Source organism: Taurulus bubalis (assembly GCF_910589615.1).
Source record: "Taurulus bubalis genome assembly, chromosome: 2".
Classification (NCBI taxonomy): Eukaryota; Metazoa; Chordata; class Actinopteri; order Perciformes; family Cottidae; genus Taurulus; species Taurulus bubalis.
In genome coordinates this window covers 43,431,313-43,437,312 of record NC_136590.1, presented here as the reverse complement: position 1 = coordinate 43,437,312, position 6,000 = coordinate 43,431,313, and positions in this window count along the sequence as shown.

Genomic DNA, 6,000 nt, shown 5'->3' with positions numbered 1-6,000 from the left:
GTGAGGGATGAAGGTAGTGAGTGAGTGAGTGAGTGAGGGATGAAGGTAGTGAGGGATGAAGGTAGTGATTGAGTGAGTGAGGGATGAAGGTAGTGAGTGAGTGAGTGAGTGAGTGAGGGATGAAGGTAGTGAGTGAGTAAGTGAGTGAGGGATGAAGGTATTGAATGAGTGAGTGAGTGAGGGATGAAGGTAGTGAGTGAGTGAGTGAGTGAGGGATGAAGGTAGTGAGTGAGTGAGTGAGTGAGTGAGGGAGGTAGTGAGTGAGTGAGTGAGGGATGAAGGTCGTGAGTGAGTGAGTGAGGGATGAAGGTAGTGAGTGAGTGAGTGAGTGAGGGATGAAGGTAGTGAGTGAGTGAGGGATGAAGGTAGTGAGTTAGTGAGTGAGTGAGTGAGGGATGAAGATAGTGAGTGAGTGAGTGAATGAGTGAGGGATGAAGGTAGTGAGTGAGTGAGTGAGGGATGAAGGTAGTGAGTGAGTGAATGAGTGAGTGAGTGAGTGAGGGATGAAGGTAGTGAGTGAGTGAGGGATGAAGGTAGTGAGTGAGTGAAGGTAGTGAGTGAGTGAGTGAGTGAGTGAGGGATGAAGGTAGTGAGGGATGAAGGTAGTGATTGAGTGAGTGAGGGATGAAGGTAGTGAGTGAGTGAGTGAGTGAGGAATGAAGGTAGTGAGTGAGTAAGTGAGTGAGGGATGAAGGTATTGAATGAGTGAGTGAGTGAGGGATGAAGGTAGTGAGTGAGTGAGTGAGTGAGGGCTGAAGGTAGTGAGTGAGTGAGTGAGTGAGTGAGGGAGGTAGTGAGTGAGTGAGTGAGGGATGAAGGTTGTGAGTGAGTGAGTGAGGGATGAAGGTAGTGAGTTAGTGAGTGAGTGAGTGAGGGATGAAGATAGTGAGTGAGTGAGTGAATGAGTGAGGGATGAAGGTAGTGAGTGAGTGAGTGAGGGATGAAGGTAGTGAGTGAGTGAATGAGTGAGTGAGTGAGTGAGTGAGGGATGAAGGTAGTGAGTGAGTGAGGGATGAAGGTAGTGAGTGAGTGAAGGTAGTGAGTGAGTGAGTGAGTGAGGGATGAAGGTAGTGAGTGAGTGAGTGAGGGATGAAGGTAGTGAGTGAGTGAGTGAGGGATGAAGGTAGTGAGTGAGTGAGTGAGTGATGAAGGAACTCTGGACCTTGTGAGGCTCAGCAGTGTTGGAAGCCGTCCTAATGCTGCTGCTGCTGCTGCGTCTCTCTGTTCTGACACATCAGAGAACGGCAGACTGCTCTTGAAGGTGTGTTCAGGTACTGCTGTTATTTTTAGACATTCAGCTTGTCCATGGTGTGTAAGATGTACTGAGAGAAAAAAAACACAACAACAGGAAGTCGGCCAATTCCAGCTCACTTTGTAGAGGAGAGAGAACTGTGTGACATGAGGGATGCTGGGAAAACACAGGAGTGGAACGTTTGGCTTAAATCCTGTCTGAGCTGGAGGTTGAACGCTCATGTTCATGAGTTCATATTTTATTTATACATTCTGCTATACCCACAAATGACGGAGCGTTTACCAAAGGGATTCTTCATGTCATGGCTGTGTGTGATATCTGCTTGGTTGGATAACAAGATAAACACAGACGCTGTTTTTCAAATGGACTTTTGAATGAGCCCTTTATAATAATAATAATAATAATAATACTTTACACAGAGGCTCAGCCCATAGAGACACTGAGAGACCGTCTGTCAGACCGTCTGTCAGAGGGCTTCTCATTTAAAACAAGTTGCATAAATGCTTTGTGTTCAGTGTTAAGACTTGCTGTCAGATACTAAATATACATAGTTGAAATAAAATGTCAAATATGAGATTTTAAGTATTGTGTTTTTGCTCAGCACAGTTTTTTTCTACTAGTATTCTCAGTATTCACTTCACACAAGCATGTCATAGAGGTCATATTTTTTTTGGAGGTGCAGCAGATGGTCCAGGATTCCCTGACGGTTATCCAGTATATACACACATATACACACATATAGACATATATACACATCCAGCCCAGGTGAGTGACATCACATCCTGCACAGCTGTTCTGCTGTCGTCCTCTGACCTTAACCCTTTAAAGGACCACAACGCAGCGCTTGCTCCATATTTAACGTCTCACATTTTTAGATTTTTGACGACTACACATGACATTGGAACACAATCAACAAATGGACCGTCTTGCGGCGACAGCTCTCATGTTGTCCTCCTCCTTCCTCTGCTGGCTTCCTGTCTCCAGAGTGCTGAGCCATCCAGTCGAGCTCTCCAGGGAGCAGCTGGCGACCTCCAGCCAGGTGGGAAATCACTCACCTGAGATCAATACAAAGAAAGAACATGGAGTCATGGGCTCCAGAGGGGACAGCGGTGAGATGATCCCACTAGTGTGTCGCCCTCGAACAAGTTTTCAGACATATTATAGATAGATAGATAGATAGATAGATAGATAGATAGATAAAATGTGAGATAGATCGATTTAAATCACTCACTCCTTGTCCTGTGTCCTGAGGAAAGACATACAAAGAGGTGAATACATAATGTGAAGGAAAGATTGCGTCTAGACTTGTTCGTTACTCTGAATGACCCACTATCTTTACCAGACTCAAGGGAAAACATAACTGAATCACTCTACTGTCTGAACTTGTATGACTTATCGCCCTTTTGGCCTTTTGGACGCAATTAACCTCTCTTGCTCTGGATGAGACGGAGCCTGTATTCACTCATAACAATGTCTGTACTGACTTAGATGTTTACCATGTTCATTGGACAAAGCTTCATTCATTTATCGTGTTGCTATATTTGATTTCCACAAAGCATATATTCAATGATGTGAGATTGAACCGAGCAGTTCATCTCTCTTTGCTGTCTTCTGGATATAACTGTTCGACTTCGGTCCTTCTCGGCAGAAGTATATTAAAACCACAAAGACACACTTTTCTTTGTAAAGACTCCTCTTTATTCCAATTGAACTTCCACCACAAACTTCCACCACACATAACAAGACTTCTGTGTATTTGATTTACTCCAATTAGCATTTTAAAGTGGAGCTCAGTGAGTCCCATCATTCCTTAATTTCTCTACAAAAACATTCAGTATTCAATATCAGAGTGTGGTGTTAACTGAGGGAAGAGTGAAAGACAAAGCACAAACTGGTTCAATGCTGTCCCACACAGACAGGTGTGACGGAGGCCCCTCCCACACACAGACAGGTGTGACGGAGGCCCCTCCCACACACAGACAGGTGTGATGGAGGCCCCTCCCACACACAGACAGGTGTGACGGAGGCCCCTCCCACACACAGACAGGTGTGACGGAGGCCCCTCCCACACAGACAGGTGTAACGGAGGCCCCTCCCACACACAGACAGGTGTGATGGAGGCCCCTCCCACACACAGACAGGTGTGATGGAGGCCCCTCCCACACACAGACAGGTGTGACGGAGGCCCCTCCCACACACAGACAGGTGTGACGGAGGCCCCTCCCACACAGACAGGTGTAACGGAGGCCCCTCCCACACACAGACAGGTGTGACGGAGGCCCCTCCCACACAGACAGGTGTGACGGTGGCCCCTCCCACACAGACAGGTGTGATGGTGGCCCCTCCCACACAGACAGGTGTGATGGTGGCCCCTCCCACTCGGACAGGTGTGATGGTGGCCCCTCACACACAGACAGGTGTGACGGAGGCCCCTCCCACACGGACAGGTGTGACGGAGGCCCCGCCCACACACAGACAGGTGTGACGAGGCCCCGCCCACACACAGACAGGTGTGATGCTCGTCTATTTTAAAGTTTAAATGTCTGCATTATTGTTTCTGTCGGATGTGAACAGCTGACTGTACATGCTAATGTTTAAACAGATATTGTTGCATTTATATTGATGTTGAACTGAATTATATTGTGAATGAAATTCCCTTTAACTCTTAAGTTGCCATTGTGTTTTATTATGGTCATCCACCTGAATCTTGCTTTAACATTGAAAATAATATGCAACAAAAAAGTATGATTTTATGGTATGGTATGCAATAAAATGTAATTGCATAATGGACAATGACACTAAGATCATATGCAATACGAAATGCCATGAAAAATTATTATAAATTCAAAATCTAGTACGCCATATAAATATCATAGTATTCCATCAAATACCATAAATACCACAGTATAGGGTCACGGGGAACATGTGGAGCAGAAACGGCTGCAGGGGATGGACCTAATGCAGAGAGACATGGGGAAATAGACAATTTAACAAACTTTAAATATAATTTCATATTATGCCATAACAAATATCATCGTATAGTATGACATTCAACTGCCATTAAGGTTATGGTTAGGGCTTAAAGGGCTACTAATGTATAGTATAGTATGCCAAACATTTGCATAACAAATGTCATAAATAATGCCATAATATAGTTTGCCATGAAAAGATAATAATATTGTATGCCTTAAGATTATGAGAAATTTAAATGACATACAAGATTTATCGTATAAGTATGTTATGAAATACCTAAAAATGCCACTGTATAGTATGTCATAAAAATAATAAATGATTTTGATGACATTTTCATCACAGTTTTATGGGACGCTACAAAAATCATGTTATTTGACTGTAGCAGTTTCCAGCTGTGCATTGACAGTTGTGTTTTTAGGCCCACCTCCCCTCACCTTGATGACCTCGTCTCCATCCAGTCCTGCTCCTCCCAACGTTGAGAACCAGCAAAGACGACGGATGACCCATGAAACAATAATTCACAAACTATGGAGTGAGCATTAAAAACACATTGCATCATTTAAACGAGTAAAATGGCAGAAAAAGAGGCCAGATGTAGACACATTCAAACCAACCTGCTGTATATTTGCACTGATATGATCTTTGATTTCATTAATTTTGTCATTGATTCATTATTTGAATACACTCGGTTCCTGACAAATACAGTGGCAGAATAATTCAATCATGCAGCCATTAATCTATAAATAATGATGAGGATGTTGTTCTTTGAGTAGTTAAGATCTCATTGGAGAGGGGTGGTTGTTTTTAGGCTTTTAGTCACAGCTCGGGTCCTTCACTGTATGTCTTTTTCCACCAACGTCATTATGGTCCACAACACGGTTCTGAATTGGGCTAAAGACCAAATTGGGGTTATTATATTGGGGCCCTATTCATGTAAATGTGATCTAAAGCCAAGCAATACGTGAAAAATGGCCGATCCACTTGGACTTCTTTTTTTCACTTATGGGGTGAGTCAGTACATCATCACGTTCTGCTGCGTTTTCTTGTTATTTATGTCATAACATATGCTATTTATACGACCATCATCATTACAATTATGCCAAAGAACACGTGTTCTGTTGCCTAATTGGGAGTATCGGAAAGAACTACGGTCCTTTGAGGAATTGTGTCTGCACTAATTTGGTACAGGACATCTTTTTCTTTTCTTTTCAAGAGAGGAGACTTTGTTCCACTGCAAAAATATGAAAGAATTAAGGTTGAGCTTTTTTCAAAAAGTCTTCTTCCTTTTGGAATTTCATTTTGAAGATAATCAGCCTGCTTGGTTTGCAGCTGTCAGATGAAGTCAAGCAGACCCGCAATTAGGAGGGAAGTCAAAGCAGCCTGAAAACATGAATAATTACAGAAACAGATCAGACTCTCGCCACAAACATCAAGCTCTGAACCACGGTAAACTCTCACATCATGTCAAATGTATTTAATCTTTATGCAATGCAGCAAGCAGTGGATTATTTCTGTGTGCGTGTGTCTCTCTCTCTACGTGTGTGTGTGTGTGTGTGTGTGTGTGTGTGTGTGTGTGTAGTGGACTGCCAAAGAGATTATCCTTCATATGTCTCCTTCACTAAAGGCCATATGTTTCTACATGAAGCCCCCAGCTCCTCTGAGCAGCACACACGCTATGAGGCTCACATAGCAAGGAACCAAGCACTACTGTACACACACACACACACACACACACGCACACGGTCGCTGACAGACCAGAACACACGCTATGAGGC